The sequence below is a fragment of the Toxorhynchites rutilus genome, chromosome 2 (assembly GCF_029784135.1).
Source record: "Toxorhynchites rutilus septentrionalis strain SRP chromosome 2, ASM2978413v1, whole genome shotgun sequence".
Lineage (NCBI taxonomy): Eukaryota > Metazoa > Arthropoda > Insecta > Diptera > Culicidae > Toxorhynchites > Toxorhynchites rutilus.
Window position 1 is genome coordinate 137,038,536 of NC_073745.1, and position 22,363 is coordinate 137,060,898.

The 22,363-nt window shown below is 38.2% G+C and overlaps 1 protein-coding gene across 9 annotated transcripts in view; it reads right to left on the bottom strand.

The window, feature by feature from the left end:
- The window catches only part of LOC129769760 (mucin-2-like), a 256,566-nt gene that overhangs the window by 36,897 nt on the left and 197,306 nt on the right, over positions 1-22,363 (bottom strand). For 2 of the 9 annotated variants that reach the window (XM_055772224.1, XM_055772215.1), the window contains exon 1: positions 4,622-4,883. The exons of the other annotated variants lie outside the window; for them this stretch is intronic. The gene's annotated coding sequence lies outside the window, so the exon portion shown is untranslated. Of the gene's footprint in view, positions 1-4,621; positions 4,884-22,363 lie in introns of those variants that run through there. 9 annotated transcript variants of the gene reach the window in all.

The following is a 22,363-nucleotide window of genomic DNA, read 5'->3' on the forward strand; positions in this document are numbered from 1 at the left end:
TTTAGAGTCGATTATTTTCCCATACATTCATTGGAACCCTAATGTTCATATTATCGCATCAAAAAATGTTGTACTTTTATTTTATTTCATTAAAAAACATAGAAAAACTTTTTTTTTAAACATTCGGCCGATTATGTCGAAAAACAGTATATTGCATTACAAGAAACTACTTTTACGTTTTGGGAATCATAAGTTTCCAAATATATATTTGAAGTTCTGCCTAACATGTCCGTATTACCCCCACCTCACCTACATGAAACCGCTTCGATATTTTTTTGCGCCTGAAAGTATCCCAGCAACCTACGTCGTCGTCATAGTTTTAAGTAATATTTGTTCCCTTCAAAATTATTAGAGGAACACCTTGCAACATAGAGATATTTGAGTGACATTTGATAGATTGTAACCAAGGAGCTGGAATTGACAGGTGGTTCGTTTTCGACAATATGAGGATAAGGCATGGAAGATGCAAGAGGGGATGAAAAATGACGGCGACTATTTTTGTTTATAAACAAACCATGACGAATTTTCATGCTACATAGCGTTTTCTGCACACCAATAATTACCTACGCTGGGCCGGTTTCAATCGAACTAGCTGTTGTGTCTCACAGCCCGCACGATCAGGTGAGTCTCCAGATGAAGCAGCAGTCGCCGAGAAACGACATGCCTGGATATCCACAGCGTACCGCTGCGATCACTCAATTGCGAATCAAAGCGAATGGAACTAAGTGCAGTACGTTACAAGCCCGTCGGTAGTGGCTCTTTCATATACCCACCAACCGTAACCGTAGAATGAAATTTTCGTGACCTTCGTTTTCTTATTATTTTTTGTCGAATGTATTTGCCGCTGTAAAGGCGCGTCCACATTATGCCGAATGATGCCGATCGGCCTGTACCAGGCGGTACATTCGGTTCGTTATGTAATGTGGACGTCCCATCGGGTGCACGAAGCCGAAGCCCCATCGGATGCACGAAGCCGTCACGAACACACGAAGCACAATGTCGTCAACGATAATTTACTTCGTTTTGTTTTGGTTCGACTTTCTTCGATCCGGACCCACTTGTTTCGGGTTGGGTTCGGTTTTTTTTTCCCAAAATATATATTTTATTAAGGCACATGTGGCGTTAGCCTGACGGGGCCGGGAGTCCAATATTTTGACAATTTTTGTCTTACAACTATGTTAGTAATATGTAACCGATTACTCGCGGTTGGCTCGAGGTTAGTATTACAAGTGTTCTCATAATTGGTATGTTGCAGTCTTCAATGCTCTGTACCTGTGCCCGACACGGGATACTTCCTATTGGGATGCAGCTGACCATTAATCAGCAACGCCCCCCTAGTCTGTACCCCATATCTAGCGTGGTGCGTCTTTCTCGACTCGAGGAATCCAGGATAGAATGGTCACTAGCCGGCGCAATCATCAGCTCGTGTAGAGTTGTCATGAGCGGTACAACCTTTGGCTCTTGTTGAATGATCAGTGGACTGCACAACCTTCGGCCCGTGCATCTGTAAAGAGTGTGTGTATGTATTGCCGCGACTAAGTAAAAGTTTATCGATCGGATAGGAGGGATATGAAACGGGGACACAACGAAGGAAACATCATTAAACGTTGACATCGGCGTTTCTGAGGAACAGGTATAGATGAAGCAGAAGATCAAGATCCCGGCTACCTAAGATATCCCGGACGGGGATATCCGATTGTCTGCCTTGTGCTCTCAGTGCTCTAGAGAGCTGAGAGCGAGCAGCATGGAACCGGATACACGACCAGACAACATGCTCGATGTCGTGGTAGCCATCGCCACAATCACAAAGATTGTTTGCTGCGAGCCCAATGCGATAGAGATGCGATTGGTTCGGTTTGATTCGAGTCGGTTTTCGGCACGTCGACAAGCCCGGGAGGTACGTCCACATTTAGTCGGCCAAGGCCGATTGGCGTAATGTGGACGCGTCTTAACAGTTGCAAACGGGAACTTAAGCAGTATTATTTACTCTCTCTTCAGTGTCATTTGAAGCGAGCAATGGCACCACTTTAAACCCGGAAATAATGTTTGAATTCACGAATATCGAATCATCTATCGGAAGAAAGTCACCTATAAGTCATTCTTGATTCATCAGCCAACCAGCTAGTGACCAGACGACAGAGGCAGCGAGACATTCCAAATAGCCTTTCTGAAGACCGAGAGTTTAGTTTAAGTTCCTAAATTGGTCTTTTTCAATGCCAGAGGGGAATGAATTGAGAAAAGTTAAAGCTTTTGTAACTCAAAGCATCATCATAATCACCAATAAGTTCGAACATACTTTTTAATTCAGACAAATTCTCTTACGGTAAACAAATCGTAGGAGGTTGTGTCCAGAGCACGACCGCTTTTTTAACGTAGATTCATTCGGTCATCAATTCGAAATTTATTTTTGTAGTTGCAATAATTCTTCAGTAGAAAGTTGAATAAAGTCGATAGTTCGCGCAGATTTGTAGAACAAGCTTAACATTTGATTCATGATTCGTTCTTTCTCTCAAAAAAATAATGCGCATACATCACGAGCATTATTTGTTTTCTTTGTGTTATAATTATAACAGCTTTCGCGTCGGTCTTTTTGAAGTCGACATACACACGGACATATGATATTATATGTTGGTTCCACCATCATCACCATCCTCTCACATTTCGCATAAAAATATCTGAAGGCTCTGGTCGGGTTGTACACTGTGTAACTCAGGAAAAACGTGCCGTTGGAACTCGAAATCTACAGTGGAAATTCCTTTATAAAGTCACTAGGGACTTGCGATGCATTTTTTTTAGGGAATGAACAGTACGTATTATGCAAAAATACATAAGCGCTCTCCACCAGACGACATGAAAACCGACGCTTTGAATCATATCGTTCAGTTACGCCTTTATGTAATTATGAATTTATGTAACTTGTAAACAATTCTTCATTTCAAGAAATTCCATAAAGGCATTTATTTTCTATTAATGTCTTTAATTTTGGACAGGGCACAGTGCGGCGACTCCAAACAAATACTGGTCAAGCAAAAAAAGTGTCGTTAAATGCGAAAAAACATGGCTTTTACATAATTTCGGGATGCTGAACACGAACAAATTCTGCAATGAATATAGAAGATCATCTACTTCATTTTCTTCTTCTTCTTCATAGCTGTCATCAGATTTATCGTCATCTTTTCAACAATTGTTTTCTTCAATAGAAACATTACTTCATCTGGATATTTTTACAATAACTTTTCTCCTTTTCAAAATAAGAGTTTACTATTGGATATGTGGAGATAAGAAGATAATTAACTTTACTACGATTAGTATTTTGTCGACTATTTTTACGAGTGGAATGTTCATCGACATATTTAATTATTTTATTACTCTTCTCTCGAGCCTATTCGGTCATTCTCCATATAGATAATATTGCGGTTTGAATAATTTTATAGCCATAAAGTAGAACTCTGTGCATAATAGTAGTCATATAATATCAAGAGTACAGATCAACGTAACGATTTGCTGTGCCGATACAGTAATGGTTTTTTTCCGGATCTATCTGCTTGGAGCATGAAATTCCGGTACGAATATTTCGAGGTCGTTTAATCAATTCTAAACCCACGCCAGTTATTTCAGAACTTGTTTCGAGATTCGTAAGCGTATCCAACCATGTTAAACTCCGATATTTTAACTTTACTTTTAAAAGTAATGAAAAATCAGATTTCATTATATTGCGCCCAAATTTGGGATTTAGGCACTTGCATATTATAACAAGAAAGAAAAAATATTACGAAACAACTGAAGCAACTTTCATTTTTTTCCTCGCCCCGGAAGTCACATTCGAATCTATATTTGTTCTAAGCAAGCAAAATATAAATGAGGTTGGCCTGGGTGAGCACAATGCGCCTACGACATGCGTCAACCGCTGACCAATCATAAATGAGATGGATTTTCAATTTTTTTATTGATATTAAAAAAATCTTTAAATGTGTGTATCTGACACATTTAAAGATTTTTGTAATATCAATAGTTTGCTTTCAATGCTGTTGTTGAGGTACATTTTTTTGGGTCAATAAGTTGCAAATATAACTCTTACTCCTTTTATCTTTCGAAGGCTTATCATAACACTTCCTTCAGCCGGCAAAACGTGTTATCGCTCAAAACTTTACATCCCGAACATAACCCTCTCGTTCTCGAAATTTAAAACTGACACCCCTGCACAGAAATCAAAAACGTAGTCCTACGTAAAAAATACGTGTCCAGCATTTTTGAAAAAGAATAATTGTTTACAAGTTACATACAAGTTATAAGTTCTAAAAATAAACTTAACTTCTGGTCTGAAACCTACATTCAGAGCCATATTTCCCAATTTTTCGATCGCACAAATAAAATGCATTAAACAAAGTAGAAAAAATGAAAAAAATCTAAATTTACAGTTTTTTTTAAAGCAAATTCACAATATACTTTAAACAATACGTTTATATACATACATAGTTCTAATGGTTGGAAATGTATTCAATACCGAAATTCGCTAAAACAAAGGCCAAGTAACCAAAATATTTACTAATACAATTGAAAAAAAATTTGTTGGAGGTTCAACAATTTTTCAACAATTTGTACTGTATGCTACCATACCTACCATCTACACTATGTAATTTGTTCGGTGTGTTCCGTTTTATTGGATCACAGAATAATTGAAGCCTAATTCAATTTATATCATGTCTTATCACTTCACTAAATGTAATTCACTGAAACTATTTTTCTCAACACACACATTCCGAGCTACACACAGGCAATTAAGAAAATGAGAGTAGAATCCGCACCTCATTCACCGCATAATCAATAACGTTTCCAAAGTCCCAATTTCAACATTGTTCACTTCAAAATCCTCACCACTTTACTCCCAACCACTGACTGACACCCGGAACGCATTGGTCAGTTGTATTTATCCCTTACTTCCAATGTTATCCCGCAGTCGTACATCCTTTATGCGTATAAGGAGAGCCTTGGTCCACTAGAGGCTACCTATTCGTAGCGCCCAGCTATTGCTTGCCTACTCGAATTCTTTCCAATCATTGGAGATTTTGAAAATCCATTTAAACCCTGCTGCAGCGCAATGATTGTGCAAGAAGAGTTTGTTTCCTTTCTGCGAACAAAGCATTTCACCGTCATAAAATTTCCTAATTGCCAAATCCACAAAAGATAACACAAAAAAACATGCACGGTAAAAGAATTATGGTATAAAAAAGTGCCGCTTATCATCGTTAGATCTAGGCGTCTGCCGTGTGTTTCAAAGGCACCGAGAGAATGTTCGCCTCATGATTTTATCATGTTCGTCTTTTTATCCTTTTTTTCGCAAACATACATTACTGCTTGCGTCAGTTCTGCTACGAGGAGGTTGGATGCCTTTTTTTGCTGTTTTAATCTTTCCAAAGTCGTCGTTAGGCTTCGAAAGTCAAGATCCCTTTTCCATTAACCTGTCGCAGATTTGAACGAAACAACAAAATCGACAGTGCTTTCTATCCCTCAATATATGCCAGTTCTATCGCTAAAAAACCATAATTGCTATGTGTGTTGATTGATGATGTACAAAAAAGGCATTTAAAAAACAGAATGTTGTTTATTTAGGTCCTTCCATGATGGGATTTGCAGCTGGCGAAAGATTTGTAGATTTCTTTACCTCCTCAACGCACTCCGCTGGTGATTACGAATGTTTGGACCAAATTTTTATTGCACGTCAATGTGCGAAGTTTTGAGAAGAAGTGTGAACCCGAATGGGACTAGTGAATTGTTTGTTTTACGACAGGTGAGAACTAGCACAAGGTTTTTGAAATAATTTGGGAGAAAATTTACAATGTAATGATAGCGATATGTATGTATCAAAATGGAAAAATACGACCTTCTTTTTGAAGTACACTGTTTGATATGACAATGTGTTGATTGAATTTCAGAAAAAAACGAATATAAAAAAAATACCCCTTATACTAATGTTACTTTCAATAGTTTACATTGATGAACAAGATATATGTTTCTGTTTCTCGTGACGCATTTTCTGGAAGCCCTTATCAACTAATCGTTTCTCGATAGCATTACAGGTTAAACACTTCAAATAATACCTTACATATTTGAGCTTATATGATTATATGCTCCAATTACATAAAACAATCTATCCGTATTCATTGGATGAGAATGTTGAAATCCTGCAAACAATTTATGTAAAAATGTTGTATGATTTAGTGATTCAAAATTTCACAAATTAGAATGTTCAATGTTGCAGCCAGAAATGGAAAGGAATCCGAAGCTAACGCCACAATCGTTGTTATTACACTAAAACTTTGTCGCAGAAACCATGTAATGTAACGAACATCACAGGCAATTAAACACAATTGTCCGTAACGGAGCTAACCTTTGAAGGGAAACCATAATGTTTTCAAATATAAGTGAAGTTCTGAGTGTCCGAGTTTGACCAGCCACGGAATTGAATAACAATTAGGCTCTCAGTTAACCACACACTTTCACGAATCCCAAATAGCGCTGATGCTAATCTGATCGATGGCATCGATGGTGCGTCGTGACAACATTACAATTCTAATCATATCTGCAGAAGAGCGCGTCCGAATGTCCAGAAGAATGGCTTACATAAAAAACGAACGTTGACACGATTGTTTTGGTTTTAATGAAATAATTCTTCCTCAATTCGCAAACACGCTTGCATGCTTGCAGAATTTTAATGTTGTTTTCAATAGGAAAGTGGGTCACTCCGGTTCTGCACACATTTTAGCATAAGGGGAACTGTGGGTAAGATTAACAGGCAATTGATGCAAATAGTAAAAATATTGAATTTCATTTTTATGTTACATACAAAATGAATTCATAGGCTAATTGGCAGAACTAAGTATTTAATGACCAAAAAAATTCTACACCAATCGTTGGACCCTCCAATTATCAGTTTAACGCGTACTACAAGTATTTGTTTTTATTTAAGTAAAAAAATATTGGAAACATAATTAAATTTTTGAACAAACAGTTTGAACATATGATATCCAAGTTAGCAGTTTTTAATCTGTCCGTCGTACCCCCTTTCCCCTACGGAAACGCGACCCAAAGTAATTTATCAGGGATACTCTCTTTACATACTTTTTTTTAAATCATATAAAGAAAGTCTATTGGGAAGATTTATGCAGGGTTGGTTGAGTTCCGAAATCGAATTTCCGTCCACATTGAGTCATCACTTCACTAATGTATAACGCATATTTGTGTAATATCAGTCATGGTCAATAATACGGTACAAGTATTTCATCTTCTTCTAAAGGTGTGAATTAATTGTGCACGCTTTTTATGAGCACATACGAGCTGCACACAGAACGGAATTGTTAGTTTAGGTAATACATTCAATTTATTACAAGAGAGATCGCTAACTAAAGTGGCGGCAGTATACTTTGCATTTCTATTACAGCATCAGCAAAACTGTCGCCAGCTGCTAGGAAATTGTAATGAATTATAAATAGAAAAAATATCATTATTTGAATACATACCGAGTTATTTAATATTCACATAGTACATAAAGACAAACATCATTTTTATTCTTTCCAAAACACTCAAAATATAGCGGAGATTGTCACATTCGGATTTATTGACGAAGAACTACGCCTTTCAGCAGGGGTTTCAGAAAACAGATCACTTTTTCATGAAATAAAGTTAACGTAAAGAACTTTTTTCGCTACGAACGAATTCGGAAGATTTACATACCAATCGAATCGGAAATTCTCTTAGGTTTGTTTGAGAGATATGCTATACAATACGATTCGGTTCAAATTAATGTAAAATGGAAGCAATCCCATTTCCCATCTGCTCAATTGTGCGCTTACCTACCCATACTGTCAATAACGTCGAGATCTACTGTCATTTCGATTTTTTTTCTTGTCAAAAATCGACACTCTGGGTCTCTTTTTTCGAAATACGAGGCAAAACGTATCGTTTAGGGTGTCAATGAAAATGATCTTCGTGTTATATGTTTCATGAGAATTGATTGTATTTGTTTTTTATAATTTACAAGGTTTCGGGACCAAGGGCGCTATATTTTTTATATTTTTTCTTGAAGGCTGATAATTTTATACATAACATATCCAGAAATCAAATGAGTGTTTTATTTTTTCGTTTTTTGAGTTAAGCAAAAACAGGTTGCAATAGCCTAATGAACAGTAAATAGAAAGAGTAAAATGGTTTTTCAGCAATTGTTATGCAACAAAAAAAGGATAGCCCATTGATCATTACTTTGATATGTCGATCATCTGAATCGGTACAATAGTTCAATAGTCATGAATTATTGAATAAAAGGGAAAATATGATTTTATGGACCACTCTAAAATGGAAATGGTAACCCTAATAAAAAAATAAAAAAATACCGGTCTAATGTTATGTGATAAAGAACAAACCACGAAACCACAAACCACTATATCGGTTTGACATGGAATGGATGTATATATTTATGTACAGGGTCTTTCAGATTTTTTCGATGTGACCACCCCTTTCTTCGAAAACGCACTTTAAACGGTGAACAAAACTCTTCATGCACAACTCTAACATTACGACTTCGATTTCGGCGGTATAAGGCTTCGCTCCGTCCAGTTGAAAGACAAAACGTTTGAAATTGGGCATGGCCATCATGACAGAGAAGACTTCATCTTCCAACATTTCCCGATAGGTAGCGTCAGTGACGTTGCTATCGATAAACACTGAGCCGATGATTCCGCACGAGCTGATTGCATCCTAAACCGTAGCTCGTTGAGGATGCAATGTTGTTGTCTCGTGCTCGTGTGGATTTTCAGTACTCCAAATACGGCAGTTTTGTTTGCTGACGTACCCGTTTAGCCGGAAATGTGCTTCGTAGATGAACCATATGTACGGCAGGTTCCCGCGCTTTTGAGTGAGATACGCGCCGAAGGTCGAATGCCAGCCGTTTCTCTTTGTTGTGAGGGGAAAGTGTTTGGAGCATCTAAATTTTGTAGGGGAACATCTGGATGTCTTCCGTCAACATTTGGTTAGTGATGGACTAGGACACCCCGATCTCCTGAGCTAAACGAGTGAGACTGATGCGGGAATTGTCGCGGACACTTTGCTGCAACTGCTCGATTTTCTGCGGCGTGCGCGCGGTTCGTTGGCGCCACATTTGCCAACCTTGTTATAGAGAACACTACCGGTTTCCACGAACTTCTTCACAAGACGTTAGATCACACTTTTTTGGGCCATTTACGACGAGAAATGTTGAAATTTTTACCATAATTGGACAAAGTTTCATTAGGGCTTCGGTTGCTCGAGTAATACGATTTCACTAAAAATACACGTTCTTGTAAATTGTACATCTTGATACTAAAAACCATCCGATCAAACTGAACGAGTAGCCGAATATCATCGTCCCGAAGTGGGGAATGCAGTGTTACCATCGACGGAGTGAAATTTTAAAAATTTTTAATTTAAAAGGAGCTATTGGATTTTTTTTTGCGTGAGCATTTAATCTGAAAGACCCTGTATCTTTTCCGAAACTCGCGCGCAGTACGAAATGGCTTTTCAAGTGAACCCTGCTGAAGCAGCGCCTTCAATTCTGCATCTTCAAGCTCCTTCACCTAATATCTAAACTTTCACCTTTCTTCGATACTAATTTCATCACTTCTGATCCTTTGAAACCATTCGCGACACGGTATCAATACACGACATTCATAATAGGTTCGAAGAGTTTGAAGAGCCGCAGACATAATTGAATTAAATACGAAAAGTAAAACTTCCCGAATATGAGGGTTTATTGGCTCTTGCACAGGTGAATCGAGAAATGTTTTTAATCGTAATGAAGGTAAGTTGGTTAGGATGAATCGCATAATTTACAATGCACTACCTTCGGTTCTTCGATTCATGAAGGCGTAACGTATGTTTACACGTAAAACGTTTATATTATGCGCCATATAATTCTAAAGCTGTTCGAAGAATGTTAACAATTAGAAAATTTAGAATATAACATCATGGCACAAGTTGTACGAAGAGTAGCGAAACACTGGGGAGTCTTTTATCCTGATACTAATCGATACACTCTTTAACAACTGACTCGTGTTAAATGCCACTTTTAACTCGGAAACTTCAATGCCACTTTTAACTCGGAAACTTCTTGAATGGTACTTACGTTCTCACAGTGCAAGTAGGATAAAAAATCTCCCGTCCAGAACGAGAATCGAACCCGAACACGAACCCCTGGAAAAATACATGAATTCGCTAACATTGAATGATCGAATTCCAGAATAACTTTCAGCTTTAGTATATGGTGCTAGCTGATTACTATTTAGATTGAAGAGACGGTATGTTTAGTTTTTGAAAATGGGCTCTTGTGGTGCTAATTTATTTAAATTATGAACCTGCCATTTGGCCACGAATCTACCACAATATTTCATTACACAGAATACACCAATGAGCGGCGCGTGAATAATCGGCACAGCAGCAATATTTCCAAATTAGTTCTCAGCTTTAGAACGTGGTGTTGGCTGAATGTTGTCTAGAGTGAAACTTATAATCGAAACGACAGAACAAATCAATTGCAACTTGACATCAAAGCAAAATGTTACATATGGATTATGTACGAGACACGACCACATAGTTGACGTAGGATCGCATTAGGCTATTTGTTGCATATTGATTGTGTGTGTTGGATACCGTTCGCTGACTCCACCAGCAGAGAAGAGAAGTGGAACTTGAGAGAAAAAAGTGGCAACGATTTGTGGTAAGAAAATGTAGACAGTGAAAACATTAACAGATGGTTTACGCTCTAAAAATTGAACAGAATGTAGAGGTGTCTTTAAAACGGTGGGAGACATCATATATAAGGTGGGAGCTTCGTACAGTAAGTTACATTTAATGCGACATTTTGCTTATTGGACAGACCTGTAATGCGACACGTTTAATTGGACATTTTTACCTCTAAGGCCGAGGTGACACTGGATAGGAGTACGCACGGAATTTGATTGTGCGATAACTAACGAAGAGAAACAAACAATTTTGTTCGATAGACTGACGAATTCGAACGAAGCAAGTAGGAAGCAATGTAACCACACCAACACAATGTAGTTGTTTACTTCTCACGATTGTATGCGTTTCATGCAGCCTCATTTCATAAAAAGTTGCAGACAGTATCACCGTGGCTTAATTGAACATTTTTGTAAATATCGAGTTCGGGGCCCAAATTGTGGTCCCATATTGAAGATCGCCACCAGACGTACCACGCCACACTGTACCACTATCATCGCCAATGTCCAATTACAGGTCCAATGCGACACTGAGTGGTGCCTCGGCATGTCGTATTAAATGTAAATCATGTATATAATTCTACTGATGCAGTATCATCATGATAAACACAATAAATTGAATTATTAAATATTTATACGAATTAATAATGTATGTACGCTTAAAATACAACAAAAAAATATGATTTCTGAATAAATCTATTTTTTTTCAGTTTCGAACACACTCCGTAAAAAGCCATTTTATAGCGCCCTCTAGTCCAAAGCCAATAAAACAACAAAAAACGACTACAATCAATAATTAAAATTGTGGAGGTGATATGGCGTAGTGGTAACATCTATATCTCTCACGCAGAGATCACGAGTTCAATTCTCACTCCCGACATTCTTCCAAAAATGGAAGTGAAAGTGACGAACCGAATAATTAAAATCAGTTTTTGTGGGTTCAATATTCAATAATATATTTTGATAAATGATTAGCTCATTGGCTTCAATTTGATATGTAGATCATCTAAATTAGTTCAGTGCTTCAAATGTTATGAATTTTTGAAAACAGCCATTTTTGGGAAAAAGTGGACGATAATTTCATCACTTCTGAGCCTTTGAAACCATTCGCGACACGGTATCAATACACGACATTCATAATATGTTCTAAGAATCATTCGAAGAGTTTCGAAGAGAGCCGCAGACATAATTGAATTAAATACGAAAAGTAAAACTTCCCGAATGAGGGTTGAGGGTTTATTGGCTCTTGCACAGGTGACATCGAGAAATGTTTTTAATCGTAATGAAGTTAAATTGGTTAGGATGAATCGCATAATTTACAATGCACTACCTTCGGTTCTTCGATTCATGAAGGCGTAACGTATGTTTACACGTAAAACGTTTATATTATGCGCCATATAATTCTAAAGCTATTCGAAGAATGTTAACAATTAGAAAATTTAGAATATAACATCATGTCGGAAATTGTACGAAGAGTAGCGAAACACTGGGGAGTCTTTTATCCTGATACTAATCGATACACTCTTTAACAACTGACTCGTGTATTCTTGTATTGCGTAATTTTATTGTACGATATAATATTATATTTTGATAAATGATTAGCTCATTGGCTTCAATTTGATATGTAGATCATCTAAATTAGTTCAGTGCTTCAAATGTTATGAATTTTTGAAAACTAATTAGGCATATGGAGGTTATTTTTTTTTTTTTATCCAGTTCATATATTTGTAAGGCTCAATCGCATAAGCTTTGCGGAGCCGCTAATTCAAGGTTTGTTTATACAAAGTGTCAACTAATTTCTATGTTTAGTAGGATTCGACCGAATACTCGCGGTTTACTCGAGGTTAAAAGGGCAACATTTTTGTGGGACGGGTCAGGTTGGGGATATGGATATGAGGTATCGTTGTCTCAACCGAGGGTTGAGGGACGCACTGTAGCATTGTGCATAATGACCAGGGATAGCATCTGGTGTTCGACTAGCTGTCGAGTGTGGGCGACGGTGAGATGGGGGGACAAGACAAACAAACTAATAACGAAAAAGAAAAACACAAAAGCATTAAATACCATATGGAGGTTTTAGAGTGCAATAAATGTTTCCATGGTGGTTAGACACTCCACCCCCCTCTCTAAGGCGGAGGGGGGAGCTGCCATACAAATGAAGCACGAATTTCTACATTACTCGAGAATTAATCCAGCAAATGCAACCAAATTGGGCATCTGGAGGTTTTAGGGTACAATAAATGTTTCTATGATGGTTAGACACTCCTCCCCCCCTCTCTTAGGGGGGGCTGTCATACAAATGAAACACGAATTCATGCATTACTCGAGAATTAACCAAGCAAATGAAACCGAATTAAGCATATGGAGATTTAAGGGTGCAATAAATGTTTCTATGGTGGTTAGACACTCCTCCTCCCCCTCTTAGGGGGGGCTGTCTTACAAATGAAACACGAATTCATGCATTACTTGAGAATTAATCAAGCAAATGAAACCAAATTAAGCATATGGAGATTTAAGGGTGCAATAAATGTTTCTATGGTGGTTAGACACTCCACCCCCTCTCTAAGGGGGGCTGTTATACAAATGAAATACAAATTTCTGAATCACTCGAGAATTAATCAAGCAAATGCAACCAAATTAGTCATATGGAGGATCTAGGGTGCCATTGCTCGAGAACTAATCAAGTAAATGAAACGAAATTTGGCATGTGAAGATTTTAGGGGGCACGAAACGTTTCTATGGTGAATAAACACTCCTCCCCCCCCCCCTAAGGGTAGAAGAGGGTTGGGGCCTGTCTTTATTATATCATATTTTCTGTATCAAACATTTATTCCATGTAACGGAGAAGCATGTTATTTGCAAGTGGTTGTAAAATCTGGAACGAGAATTGTGTTTGAAAATAATCTGATATTATAATGATGAGTTTAGGTAGAAGTACTAGGAATTTTTTAGTAAAAGGTAAATTCAACGGGGTCGATTAGAAGATCAATCAATGAACAGTTCTGCGATTGGACTTATGAACTTGCGCTTAGTAAGAAAACGTGAATGTTTGAAGGTATTTTTTTTTATCCCATTTATTTATTTCAGGCTCATTAGCATTTTAGCTGTAACAGAGCCGAATTTTAATCGTGTACATGTCACATGGTTATCATATCTATAATAATAGCACATTACATTACACAGTTGCCATTCGCCAGTATTCCTTCTATACCATTGCATATGGTACATTTACACAGTAGCGTTTAGGCGTAAGAGTATTCTGTATTGTATTTTTCTTCCATTATCCAGTTAGACCACCGGACAGCGGAGAAAGTTGATTGATCATTGTTGAGCTATTTATAGAACAGCAGCCCAATGTGTCTTGCAGAGCAGAGCAGTTGTATGGATGAAATCGATCTAATTTCGACCGTGGATCGATCTCCATCGCTGATGATTGTTGCGTGGACGTAGCTATTCTGTAACAACACAAAGATGGTCAATGAGGGTCCTGAGTTTTGAATTTTTTGAAGGTATTGATATAAAAATAAACAAATTTTGAGCGGGACGAAGTTTGCCGGGTCAGCTAGTATATAATTAAATTTTATCATATAATATTTTTCTATCATTACATATCCTACAATCGGAGACACTTTTTCTGGTTTTTTGGTTAGATTTTACAAGTTACTACTAGGCATGTTTGCGGATTCATAGAAAGATGAGATTCCATTTGATACGTCGATCCTTAAAATAAGCTCAATGGTTTGAAAGTTAAGAATTAAAAAAAAACACATAAAATTCATGATTTCTTCCAAAAATTCATAACTTTTCAACCATTGAGGCGATTTCAAAAAGCAACATATCAAATGATATCTAATTCTTCTATGAATCAACTTCAATCTGTCATTCAATAAACGCAGAACTTTAATTATGAAGCTGAGAAAAATGTCCACAATTCGTTCTTTCAAAACAAATTTCTATCTTGTCGCAATTTTAAATCTCTCAAATGGAACTGTCAAAATAATAGACCAAAGAACGAAAAGCAGGAAAAATTGACAAATAATGGGGGGTTAATTATAAAGCAAAGGTAATCATGGATTTTTAATAACCATATCAGAAAAATTATTGAAAAACACATTCCTTTTTTAATTTCTCTTTCAAATTTTGAAAAAATTGCACTGAATAGATAATATAAGGACAATAATAATATTTGAATAAACTTATGTAATCATGAACATTTATTTATTTATTTATTTCCACCGCCTTCGATTACTCGCACAGACTGAACTATTTACTTACAATCTATGTATAATTAATTATCCTATTTCTAAAAACGTTTTTGCTTAAATTGAAATCAAATTCATTACATACACAATTAAACAGGCGAAGACATGAATCAAATGGATTGTTGTAGCCGTAGTTTGTTCTATGATATGGAACAGCTAGTAGTGATGAATTCCGAAAACGACGGGGAGGAATGTTCAAATGAACCTGTGCAAGAAGTTCAGGGAAGTCAATGGAGCCTTGCAGTATGTCAAAGATAAATATCCTTTGCAATGTAACGCGCCTGGTTGATAATGTTTCCAATCCTATCAGCTTGCACCGGTCGGAATAGGGAGGAAGATTAGATGGGTCATTCCACGGGAGCCGTCTCAGGGCAAAACGTAAAAAAAATTTCTGCACCCGTTCTATCGTCAAAGCATGAACTACATAGAAAGGGGACCAAACACGAACAGCGTATTCCAGAATACTGCGGACCAATGAGCAGTATAACATCTTTAGGGCACGAGTGTCTGTGAACTCATAAAGGGTGTGTCACATCAAATTGCATCACGGAAAAAACGCTGTAGAAATTCGCCCAGTAGACCGATCCTTTTGAAAATTTTAGACAGTAAAATAAAAACTATTAAACAACTTTTGGCATTTTCTTTTTATTCATACTTCGAGCCCAAGCCCGTATGCTCGCACCTTCCTCTTTATCCCGTCCATAAGGTTCTGTACAACGTCAGGTTGTAGTTTTTTTTAACAGAAATCCATTTTCTCTTGAAGTCCGCCTCCGATTTGACAACTTTTGGGTTCTTCCGGAGGGCCTGCTTCATAATCGCCCAATATTTCTCTATTGGGCGAAGCTCCGGCGCGTTGGGCGGGTTCATTTCCTTTGGCACGAAGGTGACCCCGTTGGCTTCGTACCACTCCAACACGTCCTTTGAATAGTGGCACGAAGCGAGATCCGGCCAGAAGATGGTCGGGCCCTCGTGTTGCTTCAATAGTGGTAGTAAGCGCTTCTGTAGGCACTCCTTAAGGTAATCCTGCCCGTTTACCGTGCCGGTCATCACGAAGGGGGCGCTCCGCTTTCCGCAAGAGCAGATCGCTTGCCACACCATGCACTTTTTGGCAAACTTGGATAGTTTCTGCTTGCGAATCTCCTCCGGAACGCTGAATTTGTCCTCTGCGGAGAAGAACAACAGGCCCGGCAGCTGACGAAAGTCCGCTTTGACGTAGGTTTCGTCGTCCATTACCAGGCAATGCGGCTTCGTCAGCATTTCGGTGTACAGCTTCCGGGCTCGCGTCTTCCCCACCATGTTTTGCCTTTCGTTGCGGTTAGGAGCCTTCTGAACCTTGTATGTACGAAGGCCCTCCCGCTGCTTGGTCCGCTGGACGAATGAACTTGACAAATTCAACTTATTGGCGACATCCTTGACCGAACTTCTCGGATCACGTCTAAACTGCTTAACTACGCGCTTGTGATCTTTTTCACTGACGGAGCATCCATTTTTGCCGTTCTTCACCTTCCGGTCGATGATTAGGTTCTCGAAGTATCGTTTTAGTACTCTGCTGACCGTGGATTGGACGATTCCCAGCATCTTACCGATGTCCCGATGTGACAACTCCGGATTCTCGAAATGAGTGCACAGGATTAATTCACGACGCTCTTTTACGTTCGACGACATTTTTCCAAATTTACGAAAAATTGACAGTGAAGCCTGGCCAACGTGATCTATACACTCTTATCTGATTATAAGCGACAGCTGAAGATATAATTCCTAAAAATTAAATATGACGGCTAGAAATCGATACACTCTCAAATCAAGTATGCCTGGAAAAAAATTATTCTTCATGTAAACATAGGTTGAAAATGTGGATACTTTTTAGTCAGTGAATTGTATGGTGTTCCACTGCTGTGCCACCAATGTACAATCGAGCGATAATAACAGAAATATGGATTAGTCGTTGGATGGGACATATCACGATAAAAGATGTCGAAGTGAAATGGAATATGCTGAAAACCCTCTGTGGCTGTGAACGAGATGGATCCTGCGTAATCATGGATAAAATAATAAACAGTATACACAGAGAATGAATGAATAGTTTCTCCATTGCCATTTTTCGCTTCACACCAAAGGAACACGAAGCTAAATGTGTCAACGCAGATTTCAATTGGACTAATAACACCACAAAATGGACAGCTCAAACCGAAGATGAACCGATGATCCGTTCTAGATTGATACGCGAACAAAAATTTGTACGATTGATTTTAATATTTGAAGATTTGAATCATTTGCTTAAGTTTTGAAGCTATTTCCAGCACACAATTAATCGCCGCTTGCTTAATTTGGACGACAAAACTGGAAGAAATGAGATCGGACAAATCAAAACGTAGGATTTAGTGCAGCACAAAGTCAAGCATATTTCATTGTGTAGTTTCATATTCTTATTTCTATGGAGTGCAAATGCACTGAAATGCCCCTACTTCCTAATCTCAAAAATCCTAATTGAAATGTTTGGTTAATCTCAAAAGGAGAATCTATTTCAACAATTTTGTTACAAGTGACACATCGCAATTGATAGGCGAAGAAGGAGCTAGAAAATATCAATATTCCAACACCTTATTTTCCAACTGCCGTGGATAAAGCCCCAGCTAACAGTCGTAAAATTACCAGGAAGGGTGTCAGTATATTTGTGTGTGCTAGATAATCAGTAATGCTTAAGTATAAAACAAACCTGACGATTCTACATTGTGCACTTTTTTGTACCTCTTTTAAAAGTTTTTTTACCGAGCACGTTATGATATATTTCATTTTTCAGCTGAATGGCAATACATGTAGACACCGAGAAAATTTGAAGATCACAAAACGAAATCCCGCCGAGACTTTTGCAGCAGTCGGAATTCCAATTATTGATCACTTCGTGTTCTAGCACTACGCCACCATAACCAATGCCCGTACGATTAACCAGTTCTCTGCTGCCAACAGAAAAAATAGCTGGAGAGGATAACACAAACATAAACCATCTTATCTCACCAGGGGGAGACCCTAGCCGTAGCTGTCATGAAGGTGCCATACAACACCTATCAAGAACACTCATCGACAGCACCCACCATCTTCTGCCGCCTCAGAGGCGCGCGAGGAAATTGAAAACCTATGTTTAGAACCTGAGCACTGCTCAGTGCTCCGTCTAACTCTTAATTGCAATATCCACGCGGCACACGTTCAGAACTTGCACTCGTCTCCATGTATCGTTTCATACGCGACGCTCGATAAGCCTCATTAGCCTACCGTAAAATGTTAGCCGTGCTGCAGTATGCAAGCTGTACTTGCGAAATCTATACGATTCTGTGTGCTTAGAATGTACCCTCCACACGGTAAACTCAAATGGGGTACACATCTCGTTAGCTACACCCAAAGCGCGACATGCTGTAGCCGGTGGTGGTGCTTAGCCAATGGCTTAAGATCGGCGTAAAAACTCGGCGCCATCAATTTACTCCGGCAGAGGTTAAATGCGGTCAATCTGTCTGCGCGGCAATCAAATTTAGCTGGTACAATTGTTTGGCCCTTCTAGCGTGTTACATTTCAGAGACTCGGAATAACCATCAATTCAGTGGCAGTAAAGTTGTGTGAACTAATCAAGGAAGTCTAATGATTATTATTGCGATTAGAGTTTAAGTATGGTGTCGTAAAATCAGGCACCGCTAGAACTTTCTACGCAACGCCCGGGGAAGAATCGATCCGCAAGCATAGAACAGAAGATGTTCATTCTATCATATCACTGATATGCTGATGATGTGCTTGCTGTACAACGGTTAAGCTATCATAAACATTATTGCTCTTTTCCTTGCGAAATCAGCAGCAAAAAAAGCCCATACGACTCGAAACAACATCGACAGCATCGAGCTGCTTATTCTGCCGTTTGGGATATCGAAAGAAAACAGAGAGAGAGAGGGAGCAATATCCTACCCAGCGGGGTATAATGATCGGGCATCTGTCTTCGCAAATGGATTCACATTAGCTACCACAGCTTGTTTGTCACGGTCAAGGTCAGGGCTGGTAATTGCACTTTGCTTCAATTATTATCACGCGCTGTTTCGGGTTTCCCCCAAGTGTGGGCTCGAACTCGTACTCCCACTGCATATGTTCCGCCTTAAGAACAATCATAAAAATTTCGGTCGATTTTGTTTATTCGAAATAGGTGTCTTGTTGAAATTTCACTCAATCATTTATCTTCAATGGTGAATTCGTCATAAACTGAATATTCTATCTAGTGGAAGTATCTGTCAAAGCATGTTAGAAAAAATGTCTCGACAAGAAAGATACTAATCATTATAATACAGCCCACAAAATTAAGAAAACCACATTGCTTCTAGATCAGCTATGCTCAACCTGCGACCCACGGGCCTACCGGCCTTTTCTGGCTGGCCCGGTCAAGACGGGCCCGTGACATTTTTGTATGTGGAACAATCACGATAACTTAAAAAAAATCATCTAGGAAACATGAGAGACGAATAATAGAGTTTGAAACATTACACATTTACACATTAGTTAGTTGTCTGGTTAATTGATATGAGTAGATTAACCCTTTGAATACGAGGGAGCGAGATAGCGCTCCTCTGCCTTTTGACATAGAACTCTAGAGCAACATGTCAAAAGGGTCTATCTTCTTTGATCGATTCTCTTCATCTACATTCTCTTTCATTAATACCGCATCGGTAAAAGTATTTCCTAATGTATTCAACGATAAGAAGTGTAAGAGGTAATCTCGTTTATCAAACTATGTGGCAAAATTGGAACAAAATCTGTCTGAAAGGCCGTGGTTATAGAAAGAGAAAGTCGCTGAAGAGAATCGACCAAAGAAGATAGGCCCTTTTGACATGTTGATCTAGAACTATGTCTTTGATTTCTATATAGGGGGTAACTCTACGAAAAATTTAACGATTCATTAAGAGTTTTCAAACGCATATTACTCAAAATCGTTATCGTGACATATGTTGTGTTATATACCATTGGAGAGGAAATTTATCCAGATTTTTTTTGGCTCAAGACATGAACAGTGAATATAGTGAAAAAAGTTAACAATTTGACATTTCAAATGGGTATGTTTTTTCGATTTTACTAGCCTCGTTTTCCCCCACAACGCAACGAGCAATCTTTTTGCCTACAATTAGGCGTTAGCTCATAATGTGATTAGATGCGTGTTATGAATTATTCTCGATTTGCCGATAAAAGGCATTTATCAGTTGTCAGAATCAATGGAGGGATGATTTAGGAAAGATCTTGAAGATGATATTGGATGATTTCACTCTATACTCCCCAAAGATTTGACGAGAGCCTGGCTTAAAAGATCGAACGTCGATAGAAATTTTATTTGATTGAAGTTCAGGTTGTTTTCCAATCAATTCGTGCTCAATTCACGTTTAACGTGTAGGTCTTGCTACTAACAATTTATGGAATTGTGGTCCAGGATGTCATTATGTCGAGCATGTTTTTGGTTATGTAAAAAACATGCATTTAATGAATTTAACCGGCTGCTTATTTAGATGTTCGAAAAGGTATACTCACGCATATGTTCATGACTTCCAATTGATGTTTTAAAAAAGACAAAAATACGGATTTTGGACAATGAAAAAACTCAATTAAAATGCAATTACTACACACAATCACAGTCCTATGTCAAAATCGCGTCCGCGCCTCTGGGACCAGACCCATTAACTTTTTGAGTATTTTTTTAAAAATACCCAAACTTATCCGCATTTTTAGCATATGCTCACAAAATTTGCTCCGCACTCAAACGGTTAAATATCTATTAAATATACTAGCTGACCCGGTGAACTTCTTCCCATCCTCAATTGATATCTTCATTCAAAAAATTACGCACACTCAAGTTCCCACTGAAATTATTTTTCTGTACGTGATATATATTCGTGGTATATAATGGAATGAAACAGTTTGAACGAAAGTTTGTGTGATGTTGACTCAATGTATTTCATTAAACTAACTGACATGTTTGATCTCTCAAAAGTTAAATTTAAAGATGAAAAATTATATATTTTTGTCGTGAAGTAGAAACATGAAATAGAGAAAATCAATATTCATTTCGTTCAATTGCCACCCAAAATATACCAAAAAAACAAATATACACATCGGTATTCTAAATAAGGGGCTCAAAATGAAAGGAGTGTGAGTGTAGGCTGAAAAAATGTACCGTTTTTAACGGGACAGTACCGTTTTTTGACCATTTTTGATTGTCCCGTCTTTTTATCAATTTGTACCGTATTTTGAATATAAAAATATATAATAATGTCCTGTTGTACAACGATTAGCATTTTTTTTTAACGTTGATTGGTCTTGTTAGAAGATATGATGTATATGCCACCATAGTTTCTGTGAATTTTGATGATTTTGATTTATTAACATACTTCAACCTAAAAAGTAAGAAGTATTTTTGACTAGTGAGGTGCAAAATTTTCTCAAAAAATATAGAGGCTTGTGTTAGAGATCGCATTGTTGACCCAAGACTATGGATATTTTATTCAATTCATTTGCTCACCACTCCGGCTTTGGACGGGTAGTCGGATGAACATTGGAGCTTCGTCATCAACGCCTTTTATGAAAACAATCAGGCTTCTGTCGATATTTTCATGTTTTAACACGTTGAGCCCCGACCGAAATGAAACACAAATTTCTGCATTACTCGAGAATTAATCAAGTAAATGAAACCAAATTTGGCATGTGAGAGTTTTAGGGTGCAATAAATGTTTCTATTGTGGTTAGACTCTTCACCCCCCTCTCTAAGGGGGGACTGCCATACAAATGAAACACCAATTTCTGCATTACTCGAGAGTTAATCAAGCAAATGAAACCAAATTTGGTATGTGGAGGTTTTAGGGTGCAATAAATGTTTTACGGTGGTTTGACGCTCCTCTCACCTTTCTGCGGGGGGAGTCTCTGCCATAGAAATGAAACACAAATTTCTACATAACTCAAGAAGTAATCAAGCAAATGGAACCAAATTAGGCATTTGGAGGTTTTAGGGTACATAAACGTTTCTATGGTTGTAAAACACTCCACTCCTCACCTCACTTCAAAGTGGTGGGGGGGGGTTGTGTCTGCTATACAAATGAAACACTAATTTCTGCATAAATCGAGAACTAATCAAGCGAATAGAACCAAATTTGCATGTGGAGGTTTTATGGTTCAATAAATGTTTTTCATGGTGGTTTGACAACAATAGTGAGGAATTAGGGAGCTTCCTGCCGTGAAGCACGTGACCGACTGTTGCTCATCGATCCTCCCCCAACAGCTCCCGCAGGTGAGTGTGGACACGATTCGGCCAACAATGGTCTGGCT